Below are 23,146 nucleotides of genomic sequence, written 5' to 3'. Positions count from 1 at the left end.
CTGGGTTGGAACTCGCCAGCTCCTGTGTACATAGCTGGCGCCCTAGCCACTGAACTACAGGTGCTGAGCCGATGATGGCAAACTTTTAAACTTTTAAATCATCATACTATTCTGAAGAGATTTCAGCACTAGCACTAAGATTTGTACATTGAGTTTGTTTGCAATTGACTTTTCAGCCATTTACATAGTGTATAATACAGATTTGACACAGGTCAGATCAGTGTTGAGGAAAGCAGTACTTTCCTGTAATTCAAAAGGATCCCCTCAACTGTACTTAGCGTAAGACATCAAATGTACAAGAGTACAAAAAACCATTATAATAATGTGGTTCTGGGAAACATAGTTTTGATAAAATAACTTAAGCTTCTATTTCCCATTTTAATTACTGAAATCTCTAACAATGATACAACTGTCATGTATTACAAGAAATGTATATAATAATTCAATCTAACTTTATGGAAAGAGCATATTCAGCAATCTGGGATAATGCAAAATGATGGAAAATCTAGTGTGATTTAACCTGGTTCTTCTTTGTCATTTTACACAAACATGTTAATATTAGACAGAGGCACAAAACGTTTACTGCACAAACCAGTTTAAGATTGAGCATTTTAGGGGTGGCATCTGTGGCTCAGTGGGCAGGGCACCAGCCCCATATGCTGAGTGTGGCTAGTTTGAACCCAGCCCCAGCCAAACTGCAACAACAAAAAAAATAGCTGGGCCTTCTGGAGGGCACCTGTAGTCCCAGCTACTTGGGAGGCTAAGTCAAGAGGATCACTTAAGCCCAGGAGTTGGAGGTTGCTATGAGCTGTGATGCCATAGCACTCTACCAAGGGTGACAAAGTGAGACTCTGTCTCTAAAAAAAAAAAAAAAGATTTAGCATTTTATTTTAGTATTTTAGTCTATTATTATTATTATTATTCTTTAAGGTTTTTATTTTAGTTTGGACCACTTGTACCCAGTACTCTACCGACTATAGACTATTCAACTTACCCAACAAAACCAAAAGAGATTTCTGACAAGGTTTATAGAGGACATAAATGTTTATAATGTTAAAGTATTTACATAAACAAAAGTATAATAATAAAGGTGAAAATGCCTCCTATTTCTTTTAGAAAATAGTACATTATAAGTTTGCTTCATCTTTGATGTCTTTACTATTTCTGCATGACAATGAACACTTGATTAGAAAAGAACTGTATATTAGAATTATGATAGCTCATCCATCACAATTTAATCTAAGAAGAAATTTATATAACAAAAGGAACTATTTTAACAAGGAAAAAAAGGTCTCCCAAACATCTTTGTAGTGGTAATGGCTGCAAATTTGCAGCATTGAGAAAAATATGCCATCAACAAGCTTTGTTTTATGAACTGAGATTTTTTTTTTTTTTTTTTTTGGTAGAGACAGAGTCTCACTTTATGGCCCTCGGTAGAGTGCCATGGCCTCACACAGCTCACAGCAACCTCCAACTCCTGGGCTTAAGCGATTCTCCTGCCTCAGCCTCCCGAGTAGCTGGGACTACAGGCACCCGCCACAACGCCCGGCTATTTTTTGGTTGCAGTTTGGCCGGGGCCGGGTTTGAACCCGCCACCCTCGGTATATGGGGCCGGCGCCTTACCGACTGAGCCACAGGCGCCGCCCATGAACTGAGATTTTAATATGAATCTCGAAAGCAGGTGAAAGTGAATTATTTCTTCAAAAATTTGGCAAAATTTCTGATATTCAAAGATTTCAAATGGCATATAACAACTCAAGCATAAATCAAGATGGAGAGCCTGGAGGATTTTTGATTTCCTAAATTTTCCAAAACACTACCGTTTTCGTTTTTTTTTTTGAGACAGAACCTCAAGCTGTTGCCCTGGGTAGAGTGCTGTGGCATTATGGCTCACAGCAGCTTCCAACTCCTGGGCTTAAGTGATTCTCTTGCCTCAGTCTCCCAAGTAGCTGGGACTACAGGTGCCCACCACAATGCCTGGCTGTTTTTTGGTTGTAGTTGTCATTGTTTGGCATGCCTGGGCTGGATTCAAACCACCAGCTCTGGTGTATGTGGCTGGTGCCTTAGCTGCTTGTGCTACAGGTGCTGAGCCCCAAAACATTACCATTTCATCATACAGGATTTTTTTTGTATTTTAATCTTACCAGTTTTTTTTTTTCTTCTCTCTCTTTTTTTTTATTGTTGGGGATTCATTGAGGGTACAATAAGCCAGGTTACACTGATTGCAATTGTTAGGTAAAGTCCCTCTTGCAATCATGTCTTGCCCCCATAAAGTGGGACACACACCAAGGCCCTACCCCCCTCCCTCCATCCCTCTTTCTGCTTTTCCTCCCCCCCATCACCTTAATTGTCATTAATTATCCTCATATCAAAATGGAGTACATAGGATTCATGCTTCTCCATTATTGTGATGCTTTACTAAGAATAATGTCTTCCACTTCCATCCAGGTTAATACGAAGGATGTAAAGTCTCCATTTTTTTTTTTTAATAGCTGAATAGTATTCCATGGTATACATATACAACAGCTTGTTAATCCATTCCTGGATTGGTGGGCATTTAGGCTGTTTCCATATTTTGGCAATTGTAAATTGAGCTGCAATAAACAGTCTAGTACAAGTGTCCTTATGATAAAAGGATTTTTTTCCTTCTGGGTAGATGTCCAGTAATGGGATTGCAGGATCAAATGGGAGGTCTAGCTTGAGTGCTTTGAGGTTTCTCCATACTTCCTTCCAGAAAGGTTGTACTAGTTTGCAGTCCCACCAGCAGTGTAAAAGTGTTCCCTTCTCTCCACATCCCCGCCAGCATCCGCAGTTTTGAGATTTTGTGATGTGGGCCATTCTCACTGGGGTTAGATGATATCTCAGGGTTGTTTTGATTTGCATTTCTTTAATATATAGAGATGATGAACATTTTTTCATGTGTTTGTTAGCCATTAGTCTGTCGTCTTTAGAGAAAGTTCTATTCATGTCTCTTGCCCATTGATATAAGGGATTGTTGGCTTTTTTCATGTGGATTAATTTGAGTTCTCTCTCTACAAACAAGCGAGCAGAGTTCTGATATCCTCCTATTTTATCCCATGGGAGAGACCCTCTAAAAACCAGAACTCCTTCCCCAGAGAGGACTCACTAACACTAGTGGCACTCTCCCACCGAGCATAAAACTGTATATATTCTCTACTTGTAGTTCCGAACTCCCAGCACTCCCCTCCACACTCACCCCGAGGTCTGGAAGCCTGACCCCATGGAGTCCAGATTCTGGGGCATTTTCTCAAGAGGTGTGGACAAGGCGTGGGCTGTTGCAGGTCTGTGCTGATTCTGTGACATTGGGGTAAAGAGAGGACTGTGGACTGAGAGGGAGAGGGAGAAGTGGTGCCCTGCAGCACAGAGCATCAGTGGCAGTGGTGGGAACACTAGGGCTCATACCCCTGGGGATATTGTGGAGAGACACTTCTTGCCTCTCGTGGCAACTGGTGGCAGCCACTGGCAGAACAGATCTGGGGCAGAAACGCAGGCCCCATGAGTAAAGGGTATGCCTGAGGTGGTACCTTCCCGGGCAGGGTGCTGTGGGGACAGAGACCAGAATATGTGCCCACAGAGATGGCATACTCCCAAATGGGGCTGGGTCAGAAGTGCTGCTTTAGTGAGCCTAAGAAGCCCCCAGCCCCCAGGGGAACATAGCTGAGACAAAAGCAGGTGGGGCAACAGCACTAGCCCAGGGAGAAATAGATACTGAGAGCCGAGTGTGAGCTCTAACTGTGCCCACCCCAACACAGAGTGCAGCAGAGACAGAGAGGCTCCATGAGAATTGGTACATTGGCAGTGGCACAGGGCAAGTCTGAGCCGCAGTTTCTGTGAACTCAAACAGAGCCTGGCCTGCAGGGGAATATAGCCAGGACAGAAACACTAATTCTGCAAGACTATAAGTGGCAGCAACATCAATCTGGGGTGGGGCTGGAACTGAGTAAATCGCCCCAGTTCCCATTAAGCACCTGAGGTTGTCCAGCTTCAGCTCCCCCTGCTGGCTGGTGGCAGAATGCTGTGGTCTGGCAGAGGAGATATAGATCTCCCTGTGACTCAGGCAGGCACAAAATTCTAGAGCATCTGCTCTTTGGAGGGAACTGGGTCACAGTCCTGCGGGATTACCAGTGACTGGGTGTGACAGAGGTGCAAGGTGGAGAAGGAGGCATCAACCTTCCTGGACTAATTCATTTGCTGGGTGGATCCTTCTGACTCCACGGAGCACTAGAGTGAATCATACTTGAGCTTCCAGCAGACCCCTGCTATCTAGTTGCATGAGACCTTTTGAATCCTCACATTTGAGACTGGGTCCTGACTTGGACAATTGATTTGGAACTCTTGACCTGGGCCAATCATCTGAGGACTATCCAAAGTGGTACCCTGGGTGTGTATTTCTGGGAAGGTTTTATTTTCCTTTTCCAGTTGTTGCCTATGGGGGCAGGGTGACTTAGTTGCTGGTATTTCTCCACAGCTGAGACTTCAACCCAGAGTTACTGATTCACTAGGATTGGACAGAGACCAGCTGAAAACAAGACAGAGCCACTTAGCCCCACCACACCAAGCAGGTCCCCAGTGTCTCAGATCATAGCACTGTACGGGTCCTTTGCAAAGCTCTAGGGGAAAAGGTACAGACACCAGTCCCAGCTCTTGGGCAAAGGGCTGGTTAATCCCTACTCCAGAGCCCCCAACCCAACTTCACCTTATCTGCTCATCTAGCCAATGGTGTAAAATAATCATGGGGCAGAATCAGCAGAAAAGTTCTGGCAACATAAATAATCAGAGTAGATCAACTCCCCCAAGGAACAACATGGCGGACACACCAGAAGATCCCATTCATAAACAAATAGCTGAGATGTCAGAAATTGAATTCAGAATTTTGATTGCAAATAAGATTAATAGAATGGAGGTAAAGTTGAAATTAGAAATTCAAGGAGCATTTCAAAAGTTGTCTCAAGAATTCAATGAATTCAAAGAGAAAATCACCAAAGATTTTGACACAGTGAGACAGGAACTTGCAGCCATCAAAGATCTGAGAAATACAGTAGAATCCCCCAGTAACAGAATGGAACAGGCAGAAGAAAGGATTTCTGACATTGAAGACAAAGCTTTTGAATGCTCCCAAACACTCAAAGAGGAAGAGAAGTGGAGAGCAAAAATGGATCATTCTCTCAGAGAGCTCTGGGATAATTCAAAGAAAGCTAATATTTGCCTTCTAGGAATTTCTGAAGGCTACTAGGTGGCTTGGAAAGGCCCAGATGCTCTACTCCATGAGATAATCAAAGAGAACTTCCCAGGCATGCCAAGAGATTCTGAAATTCAGATATCAGTTTCAGAACCCCAACACTACTCAACCCAAATAAGACGCCTCCCAGACACATTATAATTAACTTCACCAAAGTTAATGTGAAGGAGAAAATTCTGCAAGCAGCTAGACGTAAGAAAACCATAACCTACAAGGGGAAGAATATTAGAATGACTGCAGATCATTCTGTTGAAACCTTTCAAGCTAGAAGAGGGTGGTGATTGACTATTAATCTCCTAAAACAAAATAATATTCACCCAGGATCCTGTATCCAGCTAAACTGAGTTTCATTTCTGATGGAGAAATTAAATACTTTAATGGCATTCACATGTTGAAGAAATTTGCCATAACTAAACCAACTCTCCAGGATATTCTCAAACTTATCCTCCATAATGACCAGCGCAATCCTCTACCACCAAAGTAAACTCACTCAGAAATTTTTGATCAAATCCTAACTTCAACAGTGGCAAAAGAATTAAAAATGTCCACTGGATTTTCAAAAAACTTGATACCCAGGCTTATCAACATTCTCAATTAATGTGAATGGTTTAAATTATCCTCTAAAGAGGCACAGGTTGGCTGACTGGATACAAAAACTCAGGCTAGATATCTGCTGCATATAAGAATCTCATCTTACCTTAAAAGATAAATATAATCTCAGGGTGAAGGGATGGTCACTTATATTTTGGACAAATGGAAATCAGGAAAAAGCAGGTGTTGCAATTCTATTCATAGATACAATATGTTTTAAAACAACAAAAGTAAGGAAAATAAGGATGGACACTTCATATTTGTTAAGGGTAACACTCAACATGATGAGATTTCAATTACTAATTGAGCAACTTCTTCAGCACCATAATAGTCAGAGATTTTAACACTCCTTTGGCAGTGTTGGATAGATCCTCCAATAAGAAACTCAGCAAAGAAATTTTAGATTTTTTTTTTTTTTTTTTTTGTAGAGATGGAGTCTCACTTTATGGCCCTCGGTAGAGGGCCGTGGCCTCACACAGCTCACAGCAACCTCCAACTCCTGGGCTTAAGCGATTCTCTTGCCTCAGCCTCCTGAGTAGCTGGGACTACAGGGGCCCGCCACAACGCCCGGCTAAGAAATTTTAGATTTAAACTTAACCATTCAACAATGGGATTTAAGAGACATCTACAGAACATTTCATCCTAATGAAATGGAATACTCATTCTTCTCATCAGCCCATGGAACATCCTCCAAAATTGATCACATCTTAGGTAACAAGTCTAACCTCAGCAAATTTAAAAGAATAGAAATTATTCCTTGTATCTTCTCAGACCATCATGGAATAAATTTGAAGTCAGTAACAACAGGAATCTGCATACTCAGACAAAAACATGGAAACTAAATGATCTTATGCTGAATGATAGCTGGGTCATAGATGAGATTAAGAAGGAAATTACCAAACTTTTGGAACAAAATGATAATGAAGATATGAATTACCAGAACCTCTGGGATACCGCAAAGGCAGTCCTAAGAGGGAAATTTATAGCACTGCAAGCCTTCCTCAAGAGAATGGAAAGAGAAGAAGTTAACAACTTAATGGGACTTCTCAAGCAAGTGGAAAAAGAAGAACATTCCAAACCTAAACCCAGCAGAAGAAAAAAAAATAACCAAAATTAGAGCAGAATTAAATGAAATTGAAAACAAAAGGATTATACAACAGATCAATAAATCTAAAAATTGTTTTTTGAAAAGGTCAATAAGATAGATAAACCTTTGACTAACCTAACCAGGAAAAAAAGTAAAATCTCTAATTTCATCAATCGTAAATGGCAAAGATGAAATAACAACAGACTCCTCAGAAATTCAAAAAATCCTTAATAAATATTACAAGTAACTCTATTCTCAGAAATATGAAAATTTGAAGGAAATAGACCAATGCTTAGAAGCATGCCACCTTCCTAGACTTAGCCAGAATGAAGTAGAAATGTTGAACAGGCCTATATCAAGTTCTGAAGTAGCATCAACTATATAAAATCTCCCTAAAAAGAAAAGCCCTGGACCAGATGGCTTCACGTCAGAATTCTACCAAACCTTTAAAGAGGAACTAGTACCTATATTACTTAACCTTTTCCAAAATATAGAAAAAGAAGGAATACTACCCAACACATTCCATGAAGCAAACATCACCTTGATTCCCAAACCAGGAAAAGACCCAACAAGAAAAGAAAATTATAGACCAATATCACTAATGAATATTGATGCAAAAATATTCAACAAGATCCTAGCAAACAGAATCCAGCAACACATCAAACAAATTATATACCATGACCAAGTGGGTTTTATCCCAGGGTCTCAAGGCTGGTTCAATATATGTAAATCTATAAATATAATTCATCACATAAATTAATTAAAAAACAAAGACCATATGATTCTCTCAATTGATGCAGAAAAAGCTTTTGATATCATGATCAGAAGACTTAAGAAAATTGGTATAGAAGGGACATTTCTTAAACTGATAGAGGCCATGTACAGCAAATGCACAGCCAATATCATATTGAATGAAGTTAAATTAAAATCATTTCCACTCAGATCAGGAACCAGGCATGGTTGCCTATTGTCTCCACTGTTTTTCAACATTGTAATGGAAGTCTTAGCCATAGCAATTAGGCAAGAAAAGGTGATCAAGGGTATACATATAGGATCAGAGGAGATCAAACTTTCAATCTTCACAGATGATATGATTGCATATCTGGAAAACACCAGGGATTCTACTACAAAACTCTTAGAAGTGATCAAGGAATACGGCAGCGTCTCAGGTTACAAAATCAATACTCATAAATTTGTAGCCTTTATATATACCAACAATAGTCAAGCAGAGAAAACAGTCAGGGGTTCTATTCCTTTCACAGTAGTGCCAAAGAAGATGAAATATTTAGGAGTTTACCTAACAAAGTACATGAAAGATCTCTATAAAGAGAACTATGAACCTTTAAGAAAAGAAATAGCTGAAGATGTTAACAAATGGAAAAACATACCATGCTCATGGCTGGGAAGAATCAACATTGTTAAAATGTCCATATTACCCAAAGCAACATACAATTTTGATGCACTCCCTATTAACGCTCCACTGTCATACTTTAAAGATCTTGAAAAAACAATACTTCGTTTTATATGGAATCAGAAAAAACCTTGAATAGCCAAGACGTTACTCAGAAATAAATCAAAGTGGGAGGAATCACACTACCAGACCTAAGACTGTACTATAAATCGATAGTGATCAAAACAGCATGGTACTGGCACAAAAACAGAGAGGTAGATGTGTGGAACAGAATAGAGAACCAAGAGATGAACCCAGCTACTTACCGTTATTTGATCTTTGATAAGCCAATTAAAAACATTCACTGGGGAAAAGATTCCCTATTTAACAAATGGTGCTGGGTGAACTGGCTGGCAACCTGTAGAAGACTGAAACTGGACCCACACCTTTCACCATTAACTAAGATAGACTCTCACTGGATTAAAGACCTAAACTTAAGACATGAAACTATAAAAATACTTGAAGAAAGTGCAGGGAAAACTCTTGAAGAAATCAGCTTTGGCAAATATTTTATGAGGAGGACCCCCCCTGGGGCAATTGAAGCAACACCAAAAATACATTACTGGGATCTGATCAAACAAAAAGCTCTTGCACAGCCAAGAACACAGTCAGTAAAGCAAGCAGACAGCCCTCAAAATGGGAGAAGGTATTTTCAGGTTATGTCTGTGACAAAGGTTTAATAACCAGAATCCACAGAGAACTCAAACATATAAGCAAGAAAAGAACAAGTGAGCCCATCTCAGGGTGGTCAAGGGGCTTGAAGAGAAACTTCTCTGAAAAAGATAGGTGCACGGCCTACAGACATATGAAAAAATGCTCATCATTCTTAATCATCAGAGAAATGCAAATCAAAACTACTTTGAGATATCATCTAACTCCAGTAAGATTAGCCCATATCACAAAATCCCAAGACCGGAGATGTTGGTGTAGATGTGGAAAGAAGGGAACACTTCTGCACTGCTCATGGGAATGGAAACTAATACATTCCTTTTGGAAAGATGTTTTGAGATCATTTAGGGATCTAAAAATAGACTTGCCATTCGATCCTTCAATTTCTCTACTAAGTATATATCCAGAAGACCTGAAATCACTTTATAACAAAGATATTTGCACCAGAATATTTATTGTAGCCCAATTCATAATTGCTAATTCATGGAAGAAGCCCAAGTGCCCATCAAGCCATGAATGGATCAATAAATTGTGGTATATGTACACCATGGAATATTATGCAGCCTTAAAGAAAGATGGAGACTTTACCTCTTTCATGTTTACATGGATGGAGCTGGAACATATTCTTCTTAGCAAAGTATCTCAAGAATGAAAGAAAAAGTATCCAATGTACTAACCCCTACTATGAAACCAATTTATAGCTTTCATATGAAAGCTATAACCAAACTATAGCCCAAGAAGAAGGGGAAAGAGGAGAGGGAGGGGAGTGGAACGGGGAAGATGGGTGGAGGGAGGGTAATTGGTGAGACCACACCCACGGTGCATTTTACAAGTGTACATGTTAAATTTACTAAGTGTAGAGTATAAATGTCTGAACACAATAACTAAGAAAATGCGGTGAAGGCTATGTTAACCAGTTTGATGAAAATATTTCAAATTGTATATAAAACCAGCACATTGTACCCCAAGATTGCATTAATGTACACAGCTATGATTTAATAAAAAAAAAAAAGGAAAGAAAAAAAAGAGAATTTCTTAAGCCAAAGAGTTTGAGGTTGCTGTGAGCTGTAATGGCACAGCACTCTACCAAGGGAAACATAGTGAGACTCTGTCTCAAAAAAACAAAAAAAAAAAAGAAGAAAAAACAAAAAAAATACTGCTGTCATCAATGTTATTTCTTGTATTTCAATATAACAAAACTCAAAAGCAGCTTCTTGGGTGGTGCCTGTGGCTCAGTGAGTAGGGCTCCAGCCCCATATACCAAAGGTGGCGGGTTCAAACCTGGCCCCGGCCAAACTGCAAAAAAAATAGCTGGGCATTGTGGCGGGCACCTGTAGTCCCAGCTACTTGGGAGGCTGAGGCAAGAGAATCACCTAAGCCCAAGAGCTGGAGTTTGCTGTGAGCTGTGACGCCATGGCACTCTACTGAGGGCGACAAAGTGAGACTCTGTCTCTCTAAAAAAAAAAAAAAAAAATCAGCTTCTTGGTTAGTAATATGTATGGTAACACCTGTGTAACTCCAGGGCCACCTAGGTGACAATAACTTCCAAATTCAGTGATCAAGCTTTTCAGTACTACAATAAGATATAATTCATATGAAGCTCAGAATCATGATTTAGACTATTGAAATTACTGGGTAAAATACAAATAGCTCAAGACATGATGTAGAAGATTAAGTACTTGGTTATGTGACATATTTACCAATTAAAGTCACAAAATATTCCTCATTATTATTCATGCAGGTGAGGTGATTATGAAAAAAGTGCAGAAATTGACTTATAATAAAAAATTATTCCCTCCTTTCCTACCACTCTCCTATTATGCTACAAAATTTTTCCCTGGGACTAAACCTTGAAAAGGCCACTACATATTAGTGTGACATTCATTACCGTCTGTGATTTTTTTTTTTTTTTTTTGAGACAGAGTCTCAAGTTGTCATCTTGGGTAGAGTGTCATACTATCACAGCTCACAGCAACCTCAAACTCTTGGGTTTAAGCAATTCTCTTGCCTCAGCCTCCTGAGTAGCTGGGACTACAGGAGCCCACCACAACACCTGGCTATTTTTTGGTTTCAGTTGTCATTGTTGTTTAGCAGGCCCAGGCTGGTCTTGAACCCGCCAACCTCAGTGTATGTGGCTGGTGCCCTACTCACTGAGCTATGGGCACCGAGCAACTGTCTATGACTAAAAAAGCTAACTTGGTGGTGACTGTAATAACATTATGAAAATGTCCACATGCATAAATCTAAAAATGGTTGAAAACCTACAGTAAATCTACGATACATTGTTTTACATTTGTCTACTAGTTTGTGTTATGTAGAAGTCATAGATTTGGTAAAGCATTGTAACAATTTAGGAAGGCATCTAAATCCTTAAATTCTGGCCAGGAACCGTGGCTCACACCTATAATCCTAACAGTCTGGGAGGCCGAGGCAGGTATATTCCTTGAGCTCATGAGTTTGAGACCAGCCTGAGCAAAAGGGAGACCCAGTCTCTACTAAGAATAAAACAAACAAACAAACAAACTGAGGCAAGAGGATTGCTTGAGCCCCGGAGTTGGAGGTTGTTGTGAGCTATGTATGACAACAGGGCACTCTACCCAGGGTGACAGCTTGAGACTCTGTTTCAAAAAAAAAAAAAAAAATCCTCAAATTCTAGACTTCCTATCATTCTAAAATTCCTCAAGCTGGACAAACATTTTTAGGACACTTTCTTTTTTTCTTTTTTGATACAGAGTCTTACTATGTTGCCCTGGGTAGAGGGCGGTGGCGTCCCAGCTCACAGCAACCTCAAACTCCTGGGCTTAAGCTATTCTCCTGCCTCAGCCTCCCAAGTATCTGGGACTACAGGCACCTGCCACAATGCCCAGCTATTTGTTGTTGTTGTTGTAGTTGTCAATGTTGTTTAGCAGGCCTGGGGCAGGTTCGAATCCACCAGCCCTGGTATATGCCACCTGCGCCCTTGCTGCTGAGCTACAGGTGCTGAGCCAGGACACTTTCTTATAAATATCAACCTCTGAAACAATTCCATTTGTTCCACATTTTATGATCTTAACCATATAGGGCTGATCTCAATTATTCATGGAATATTAAATATGATAGTGATACAAATTACGATACAATAGCGTAACTTACTAAATTCTTCATCAGTCCTTTCTGAAGAAAAACTTCTGAAGCCTTTATCCCCTTTATCTTAGCAATGAATGGATAGTGGAAAATGTGCAATTTTATCTTGACATGAAAATATCTCAATGCACGGTGATCTTGCCTTATGAGTTTAATATTTTCTGCATAACCCTTATAGGAACTCTTTTATTTATTTATTTATTTTATTGTTAAATCATAGCTATGTACATTAGTGCAATCAAGGGGTATAATGTGCTGGTTTCATATACAATCTAAAGTAATCTCATCAAACTGTTCAACATAGCCTTCATGGCATTTTCTTAGTTATTGTATGTAGACATTTGTATTCTTCATTTAGTAAGTTTCGCCTGTACCCATTCTAAGATGCACCATAACTGTGGCCCCACCCATTACCCTTCATTCCACCCCCCTCCCTTCCCCTTCCTTGGCCGTTTCCCCATATTCTTGTGCTATAGTTGTGTTATAGCCTTCATGTGAAAGCTATAAATTAGCTTCATAGTAGGGCTGAGTGCATTGGATACTTTTTCTTCCGTTCCTGAGATACTTTGCTAAGAAGAATATGTTCCAGCTCCATCCATGTAACCATGAAAGAGGTAAAGTCTCCATCTTTCTTTAAGGCTGCATAATATTCCATGGTATACATGTACCACAATTTGCTAGTCCATTCATGGGTCAATGGGCACTTGGGCTTCTTCCATGACTTAGCGATTATGAATTGGGCTGCAATTAGCATTCTGGTACAGATGTCTTTGTTATATTGTGATTTTTGGTCTTCTGGGTATATACCTAGTGGAGGAATTATAGGGTTGAATGGCAGGTCTATTTTTAGATCTCTAAGTATTCTCCAAACATCTTTCCAGAAGGAACGTGTTAGTGTGCATTCCCACCAGCAATGTAGAAGTGTGCCCTTTTCTCCACACCCACGCCAACATCTCTGGTTTTGGGATTTTGTTATGTGGGCTACTCTTACTGGGGTTAGGTGATATCTCAGAGTAGTTTTGATTTGCATTTCTCTGATTAAGGATGATGAGCTTTTTTTCATGTATTTGTAGATCGTGCATCTGTCTTCTTTTAGAGAAGTTTCTCTTCAAGTCCTTTGCCCACCCTGAGATGGGATCACTTGTTCTTTTCTCGCTAATACATTTGAGTTCTCTGTGCATTCTGGTTATTAAACCTTTATTGGAGGTATAACCTGCAAATATTTTCTCCCATTCTGAGGGCAGTCTGCTTGCCTTACTTACTATGTTTTTGGCTGTGCAGAAGAACACACAGTTTATTGTGATCAGGTTCCAGTAATGTATTTTTGATACTGCTTCAGTTGCCTAGGGAGTCCTCCTCATAAAGTATTCACCCAGGCCGATTCCTTCAAGAGTTTTCCCTGCACTTTCTTCAAGTATTTTTATAGTTTCATGTCTTAAGTTTAAATCTTTTATCCAGTGAGAGTCTATCTTAGTTAATGGTGAAAGGCGTGGGTCCAGTTTCAGTCTTTTACAGATGGCCAGCCAGTTCACCCAGCACCATTTGTTAAATAGGGAATCTTTTCCCCACTGAATGTTTTTAATTGGCTTGTCAAAGATCAAATAACGGTAAGTGGCTGGATTCATCTCTTGGTTCTCTATTCTGTTCCAGACATCTACTTCTCTGTTTTTGTGCCAGTACCATGCTGTTTTGATCACTATTGATTTATAGTACAGTCTCAGGTCTGGTAGCATGATTCCTCCTGCTTTGTTTTTATTGCTGAGTAATGTTTTGGCTATGCGAGGTTTTTTTCTGATTCCATATAATATGAAGTATTATTTTTTCAAGGTCTTTAAAATATGACAATGGAGCTTTAATAGGAATTGCATTAAAATTATATATTGCTTTGGGTAGTATAGACATTTTAACAATGTTGATTCTTCCCAGCCATGCATGGTATGTTTTTCCATTTGTTAACATCTTCAGCTATTTATTTTCTTAAAGTTTCATAGTTCTCTTTACAGAGATCTTTCACGTCCTTTGTTAGGTATACTCCCAAATATTTCATCTTCTTTGGCACTACTGTGAAAGGAATAGAGGCCTTGAGTGTTTTTTCACCTTGGTTATTGTTGGTATATATAAAGGCTACAGATTTATGGGTGTTGATTTTGTAGCCTTTACAGGAACTCTTATGCGACTCTCTTCTCTTCTCTTGTAAAGATCAGAAAAAAGCAGCTGAGAGGGAAATAGCTCATCGCCAGAATCATAGTATCTGAAGGTTTTCAGAGGATGTTGTTTTTTCCTCCTTCTGAATGTTTGTCTCTATTTTCTTTTTTATTTTTTTTTGAGACAGTCTCACTTTGTCTCCCTTGGTAGAGTGCTGTGGTGTCATAGCTCACGTTAACCTCAAACTCTCGCGCTCAAGTGAGTCTCTTGCCCTCTCCTCCAGAGTAGCTGGGACTACAGGCGCCCAGCTATTTTTTAGAGCTGGGGGTCTCGCTCTGGCTCAGGATGGTGTCCAACCTGTGAGCTCAGGCAATTCGCCCACCTGGGCCCTCCCAGAGTGCTAGGATTGCAGGCTTGAGCCACCATGCCTAGCCCTCCATTTTCTTCTAACTGCTCATACAAAGTAGCTTTTGCTACGTTTTGTTAACAGTAGTTGTAGGATTTTGTCCTCCAATCCTATCTCTCCTTAGTTTGTTTCTCTGTGCTCTATTTAACGTGCTCAGCTCCTGCCTGTTTGCATCAAGGAGTTCTTCTTTAAGCTTTGTTAATTCTTTTCTCATTTCATCTAAAATGTCCTGTTTCTGTCTGTCCTACTCGAGTCCTTCTGTCTGGACTCCATTGGCACTGGGCTGTGATATGGCGGGTGTGGAGTTGGGTCCGGAGATAAGAGGTGAGTCGCTGCTATTTTCCTCCTATTTGTTCTTTGCCTCGGTTTGCTTGTTGGCTCAGGTCGACTTATTGAAGAGTCCTTAGAAGTTACAGACTCTGAATCTTCACTTGCGTCTTCTGTTCTGTTTCTGTTGTTGATCCCTTTTCAGCAATTCGTCTCCTCCTGGTCAGCAGGGCACTCATTTCTTACATTAAACCACTGCCCCCTAAACAAAGGGATCCATTTCCACCGCCCGCCGTGTCTGTTTCAGATGAAGCATTGGCATTCCCTCCGCTTGGGAAAGAGGTAGCCTTCCTCCTTGACACCTTCCTAAGTTTTCTCCAGCAATTGCTGCTGCAAGTCCAGTTAAGGGGGGATTGTCTTCTGACTTGGATCCCGAAAAAAATCCCCATGCGGGGTGCGGTGGGGGAGGGGCAGGAGTCGGTACTCGGTTAGGAAGAGGAGCGGGAGGAGGTGGCTGGCGGCCGGGGGCTCGGAGCGGGGACGTGGAGGCGGTGGAGGGGTCCTGGGGGAGGAGGAGTGCTGCTGAAGCCTGGAAAGGACCCGGTGGGAGGGTGGAGGGGGTGGAGGTGCAGGGAGTCCCAAGACAATGCCCTGTCCGGCTGGAGTCTCGTCCGACTGAGAGGCTGCCTGCAAGCCTGGCTCAGAAGCAGAAGAGTCTCTCACCGCAGTTTAGAGTCAAAGGCAGGGGCGGCCGCATTTGATATTCTGCGCTCTCTTTCCCATCCCAACTGTTCCCTTTCTGTCTCTGTCGCTCCCTTTCTCGCCTCTCTTGTTCCAGCCTCTCCAGCCTCTCACGTTCTCGTCTTTCTCGCCTCTCCCACTCCAGGCGTTCCCGCCGTTCCCTTTCTCGGTCTCTGTCCTTTTGTCTCCAGCGGTTCTTGCTCCAACCTTCCCCTTTCCATTCTTTCCCTTTCCAGTCGTTACTACTCCAGATCCCTTTCTCCTAGTTATCCCTATTTCACCTCAAACTCTTCAGCAGAACTGTAAACCCTCTCCACGTGCCAAACACAGCAAGTTATCAGGTTTTGTGGTTTTCTGGGTTTTGACTTTCTTCTTCTCAGAAACATCAGGAGCCCTCAGCCCTTCTGGCTCCAACCATGCGATGCGTTGTTCCCTAGGTTTTGTTTTCACCTTAGTCATAAAGAATGGCCTTATTTCTTTCCTGAGTTGGATCCCTGTTTTTCTGGATCCTCTTATAGCTTCATCATTCTTGTTTCATTCTCATTTTAACAGAACACATCTTCCAGTAGTTTCCAAGGAAGAGAGCCAATGTGTCTTTTAATTGGTGCATTGAGACCATTCACATTTAAAGTGATTATTGAATAGTCAGATTAATCTCTACTCTATCTTTATAACTTTTTATTTATTTTAATTCATACACGTTAGATGTATGCATTTTCAGGGTACATATGATAATTTGATACATTCATATAGTCAAAGCAGGGTAATCGGGATGTTCATCACCTTAAATATTTATCTCTTCTTTTTGCTAGGAACATTCAAATTATTCTCTTCAAACGAAAATGTACCATCAATTAATGTTAACTATAGTACCCTACTGATTTATCAAAAACTAGGTCTTACTTCTTCTTCTTTGTGTGTGTGTGTGTGTGTAGGTGTGTGTATGTGTGTGACAGTCTCCCTCTATTGCCCAGTCTAGAGTGCTGTGGCATCAGCCTAGTTCACAGCAACCTCAAACTCCTGGGTTCAAGTGATCCTCCTGCCTCAGCCTCCTGAGTAGGTGGGACTACAGACACCCACCACAAGGCCTGGGTATTTTTTCTATTTTTAGTAGACATAGGGTCTGGATCTTGCTCAGACTGGTCTGGAACACCTGAGCTCAAGTGATCCACCTGCCTTGGCCTCCCAGAGTGAGGATTACAGGTGTGAGCCATGTTGCCCAGCCTAGATATCAATCTTCGATAGTCCTCTAAATGTCTGTCCTTAGTATAGAGTGATCCAAGTCCCTTTGGGGAAGGACTGAAACTATTGTTATGTTATAAAATTGTCATGGTGTTGGAGGATTGTTCCTCCCGGGGATCTAGCCACCTCTTCACTCACTGGGTCCTGGGTCTGATAACTGATTCAGATCCTGGAACCGGGAAGGGAAATCATGGCTTTTCATTGGGGTGATGACCCTTCACTTCCTGTTCATCATTTGCTGCTTTAAAAAGTTATTTAATTAATATCCTTGTTGGCAGTCCATCTATTTTGTTTCTAGAGACACCATGCTCTATTAATCCTCTTGACTCCCTGAGGGTCAAGTCCCTTTGGCTGCCCACTGATTGCCAGTCATTATGATAATTGCAGCCTCCTGGCTTTGGGCAGTTAAACACAGCCACCTGGCATTTATTATAATACTTTGGATTCTATTAATAAGCCCAGCTCTGTAGTTGCCTTTCCTACCATCCACCTTGGCCTGCAGAGAAAAACCACCACAGAATGTCTTGATGATGCTGGCTCCCCTCTCCCCAGTGCACTCCTCACGGCATTGGTGAATGGTGCGTCTCCTGAGCCCTGCCGTACAACATACTTCTCTTCTGGCCCTAGGTAATATATCCTCTCCAGCATGTTCACCTCCTTGAGGCTTTGAGTTTCATTCTTTACCACCTGCCCTGGAAATTCAGGCATTTCACCCTCACTCAGTGTAGGTCACCACTTTCCCCAGGCTTCTAAGGGTTAACCTAACTGCAAGTTTGCACCTAGGGTCCTTGCCAGGGTGTTAAGTCTTGTATTTCAAGAGAGTGCTCTGATATCAATAAATGTTCCCTCATCTACTCTTATGTTTTGGCCCCATTGCTGGGATACCCTTGAAATCCAGTCCAGGACCTCTGTGACTCCTACCAGCATATGTTGGTGAGGTCTTAAGTGCCTTTGAGGTATAGACCCTTTCCTTTCTTACCAGGTCCAGCACATCCCTGGCTGGCTTCCCAATCTGCCTTAAACTTACTTATATTCAGGAGAAAAGGTGGAGGCAGTTCTTGTTGCCGTATAGGGGAAAGACCTTTGTACTGTTTTCCCTCAAGAGGTGGGGTAATACCAGCCCTTAATAGGGAGGGAATACTTACGTTTTCAGATTCGAAGGGTTTTGAGCAGGCCCTGAACAGTCTTGGGAGCCAAAATCTTTGGCTTTCATACTGAGTTTTTAATTGATAACTGCCCTCAGTAGCCTAATTATCTCTCCATAGGATGTCAATGCAACTTAATAACAGCCAGCCAATTCCACCGTCCTTATATGCAAAGGTATCAGTTTTTATTTTTCTTGCACCTGCCAGGGAATCTTTTTTTTTTACCAGAACATTCTCCCAAGTCATTACCAGTGAAACGTTGCCATTTTGTACCAGGGACTATTTGCAGTCCACATGTCACCTGGGAGGAAGTCCTCATCTCATTTCAGTTAGTGATCCAGTGCCAAAGCCCAGCCTACCCCTGCTTTCTCAGACCAATGCTGGTACCAACCGCATCGGTTCAGGTCCTTTGGGAAGCAGACACTGAGAGTGCAAGAAGTTTGTTGGGGATCCTGCCTATGAAATACAAAGGGCAAAGGGGTCAGGACTGGTTTCTTCTGAGGGCTATAAGGGACAATCTTTTCCATGCCTCTTTCTTTGCTTCCCGTGGTTTGCTGCCAATCTTTGGTGTTTCTTGTCTTAGAGATGTATTGCTTCAATTTCTGCCTTCATCTTCATGTGGCTTTTCTCCATATCTTCGTCTCTGTGTCCAAACTTTCCCTTTTTGTAAGGACACCAATCATACTGAAGTAGGGGCCCCTAACAATCTCATTTTGTCTCCATTACCTCTGTAAAGACCCTCTATCCCAGTGGTTCTCAACCTTCCTTATGCCACGGCCCTTTAATACAGTTCCTGTGGGTCGCGACCCACAGGTTGAGAACCGCTGCTCTATCCAAACCAGGTCACATTCTGAAGTACTGGGGATTAGGGCTTCAACATGTCTTTTTTGATGAGGCTACAATCAAACCCATAACACCAGCCCTTTTGAGGTGTGGGATAAAAGAGTAGAATATTTATATTTGTAAACCAAAGACTAAGATATTAACATTTAGTACATGGATTGACACAATGGGCATGCTCACCTAGTTGTAAGCCTGCTTGTTGGGTTCAGAAGCAGAGTAGGAAGCATTCTGGAAGAAGACTAGGAGTTCCACAACACAGAGGGTTTGGCGGTGGCGCCATCCTCATTCTTTCACTTCTAGTGTACTGCAGTGTTTTGCTTTTTACTGCGCCAAGTCTAGCGAATTTATGGATAACATGATCTTGCTTTAACTAAAATAACTCTTACAACATGTAAAAGTGGATTAAAAAGATTTCTGTTAAAACGAATACCCCTCTGCTCAACCTCTCCACAAACCCAGCCATCTGATTAAAAATTTCACTGAGATTAAAAATAACACTAATATATAAAAATATCAATAATGTACCAATTATAGCAGTTGTAATGCCAAACAACTGTGTATAGCCCTGATGTACGTCACCAGTACAATAGAAAAATAAACATAGCCTATTCATAGAACAAAATACTACATGGCTATAAAAATGAACAAATTATAACTCTACACATTGATAGATGAATTTCATAAATACAGTGAAGGGAATCAATTGCAGAATATGTGCTATATAATTCCTTTTCTGTGAAGTTTCAAAACATAATAAACTACTGTGTATGGATAGATGAATATACGGTAAAGGAATAGTGATTACTACTGGAGTGAGAGGGAGTGGCATGGGATCAGAGGAGGTTGAAACTGCATGTTTTCTTTCCTTTTCTTTTCTTTTCTTTCTTTCTTTTTTTTTTTTTTGGAGACAGAGTCTCGCTTTGTCGCCCTTGGTAGAGTGCTGTGGGATCACAGCTCACAGCAACCTCACATTCTTGGGCTTCAGCAATTCTCTTGCCTCAGCCTCCCAAGTAGCTGGGACTACAGGTGCCCACCACAATGCCTGGCTATTTTGAGAGACAAGGTCTCGCTCTGGCTCGGGCTAGTCTCGAACCCCTGAGCTCAGGCAATCCACCTGCCTTGGCCTCCCAAGTGCTGGGATTACAGGCATGAGCTACTGCGCCCAGCTACATGTTTTCTATTACTTTAAAAAGAAGAAAATATGGGCTTGGCACCCATAGCTCAGTGGTTAGGGCACTGGCCACATACACCAGGGCTGGCGGGTTGGAACCTGACCCTGGCCTGCTAAACAACAATGACAACTACAACAACAACAACAACAACAAAAATAGCCAGGCATTGTGGTGGGTGCCTATAGTCCCAGCTACTTGGGAGGCTGAGGCAAGAGAATCACTTAAGCCCAAGAGTTGGAGGTTGCTGTGAGCTGTGACACCACAGCACTCTACCCAGGGCAACATAGTGAGATTCTGTCTCAAAAAAAAAAAGAAGCAAATACAGTAGAACCTCCATAGTTGACCACCTCCTTCCATTGACCTAATTTTCATAGACTGGCCATGCACCACATGCATGTATGTATCAGTACAATGGGCCTTGTTCCTTATGTTGACCACCTCCATATGTGAACCAGTTTGTCACAGTCCCTTGGATGGTCAAGTTATATTAAGATTTGACAAAGATCAGTCATGATAATGTCATGGCATGGCCTGAATTATCATTTGATTAAGCCCTTAGTGTGTGCTAGAAATGACTCATTTGAAAAAGTATCATTAATTCGGTATCATCTATGTATGTGTGTGTGAGAGCTAAAGAGCTTAAACAATTTGGTACCACTGCTATTTTCTCACCTTTGGGGCTGCTTCTTTCTATTTGCACTATCCCACATTTAGAGTTATTTGCTGAACAGGGAGCATGGTTTTTCAGTTTGAAACTCATTTTATTTAAGACAAAGGTCAGCAAATGTTTTCTGTACAGGACCAAATAGTGAGTATTTTGAGCTTTATGGGCTATATGGTCTCTGTGGCAACTAGGCAATCTGCTGTTGTAGTGCAAAGGCAGTGTGATCGGCAGAATTCTTAAGGTGGCCTCCGAGATTCCTGGGCACTTGCTGCACACAAACTTTATCTCAGTTATTTAATCAGTTACTAATCTAGGTGCTGCTGTGAAGAGATTCTAGTAATGTCATTAAAAATGTCCCAAATCAGTTGACCTTGACATAGGGAGATTGTGCTTGGTAGGCTTGACCTACTCAGGTGAGCCTTTTAAAGAGATGGGCCTCTTCCCAGTAAGGGAGATTTAAAGTGTTAAAGAGGCTCAATGTGAGGGAGAATCTGCTGCTGACTTTGAAGATGGAGGGGCCATGTGGCAAGGAAGAGAGGTGTCTTCTAGTAGCTGAGGGGCATCGGTGGCTGATGGCCAGCACAGGTATGGCAGCTCAGTCCTATAACAGCAAGGAAGTGAATTCTGCCAACAGCTAACATGAGCTGGAAAGAAGACCTGGAGCCTCAGAGGTCAGCCAGCCGACCTCTTATCTATTAATTAGCATCATACAATCAAAAGAATAAAGAGTACTTCCTTGGGGGGATATAAAATAAATAAATACAATAAAAAGAAAATGAGCTGTAACTCATTTTTCTAATGATTGATTTCAGCCTGGTGAGACCCTGAAAAAAGAACCCAACAAAATCCTGACTGGATTGCTGACCCACAGAAACTGTGAGATAATAAATTTGTGTTGTTTTAAGTTATTGGGGCTGTTTGGTAATTTGTTAGATAGCAATAGGAAACTGATACAAACAGCTATAGACAATATGTAAGTGAATTAGCAGGGGAGGCTGTGTTCTAATAAAACTTTATTCATGGACACTGAAATTTGAATTTCATGTAATTTTCACGTGTCCAAAATATTCTTCTTTTGATTTTTTTCTCCTAACCTTTTTAATATAGAAAACCACTCTTAGTGGTGGGATGGATTTAGCCTGTGGGTTATAGTTTTGCAACCCCCTGACCTAGGAATTGGAGTACTTTTGGTCAAATGCTCTGAACTTTTGAGAATATTTCAGGTTGCATAGGAGTATGAAAATGAGTCTCTAAAACATTCTTTTGTTTAAGATTTGAAACGAGTTGCAGCTCATTTTCTTCAAATAACATTTGCAAATACACAATACATTTTAGAACAATTTTCTCTAATGGTCTAAATGTCTTCTAAATATCAAATGTAAACCATAAAACCATTTAATTTATACATCAATTTCTAAGACTCAAATAGGTTCAAAGGAACATTGCCAACTCTAATGAAAATATTGTATTTATTTATTTATTTTATATCCCCCAAGGAAGTACTCTTTATTCTTTTGATTGTATGATGCTAATTAGTAGATAAATATGCGTGGCCTTTCTGAAGACATGTTAATTAGTATGAATGTTGCTATAACAATCTTCTGGCAATTTACATTTTCCACATATCTGGTATATCATGCATTAATTTTTACCATTTAATGGAATTGCTAAATCAGGAATTTAGAATGCTGTGCTTAAACTTTCTTTAATGAGAAGTGGAGTTATAAAAGCAGGTATGACTGTTGGAAATGACAGTTTGATAGCATAAGATAGACATATTTGGGGGAAGACTTTCTGGATTTGTTTCCTGTGTGGAGAGGGGGGTAGGGTCTGGGCTGCTATCACAGAGTACCACAAACTGAGCAGCTTACAGCAATAGAAATTTGTTCTCTCACAGTTCTGGAGACTAGCAATCTGACATCAAAGTGTCTTTAGTGTCTGCTCCCTCTACACCCTGGAGGTAAGAATTCTTCCTTGTAGGCTTACCCTTGTAATCCCAGCACTCTGGGAGGCTGAGGCAGGTGGATTGCTTGAGCCCAGGAGTTGAGACCAGCCTGAGCAAGAGCAAGACCCCATCTCTACTAAAAATAGCAAAAACTAGCTGGGCTTTGTGGCAGGTGCCTGTAGTCCCAGCTATTCTGGAGGCTGAGGCAAGAGGATTGATCACTTGAGCTCAAGAGTTTGAGATTGCTGTGAGCTATGATGCCACAGCACTCTACCCAGGGCAACAGAGTGAGACTCTGTCTCAAAAAAAAAAAAAAAAGAATTTTTTTCTTGCCTCTTTCTAGGTTCTGTTATTCTCTGACAGTTGGCATTCCTCGGGTTATAGACAGATCACTCC

The 23,146-nt window shown here is 41.1% G+C and overlaps 1 pseudogene; it reads right to left on the bottom strand.

Annotated features, from left to right (window-relative positions):
* Nucleotides 1-14,798: 14,798 nt before the first annotated feature.
* LOC128577029 (protein enabled homolog) overlaps nt 14,799-23,146 on the bottom strand; it is a 79,151-nt pseudogene continuing 70,803 nt past the window's right edge.

The sequence above is a fragment of the Nycticebus coucang genome, chromosome X (assembly GCF_027406575.1).
Source record: "Nycticebus coucang isolate mNycCou1 chromosome X, mNycCou1.pri, whole genome shotgun sequence".
Classification (NCBI taxonomy): Eukaryota; Metazoa; Chordata; class Mammalia; order Primates; family Lorisidae; genus Nycticebus; species Nycticebus coucang.
Note: the sequence above shows the minus strand (reverse complement) of the source record. Positions and strands in the feature narration are given on the sequence as shown.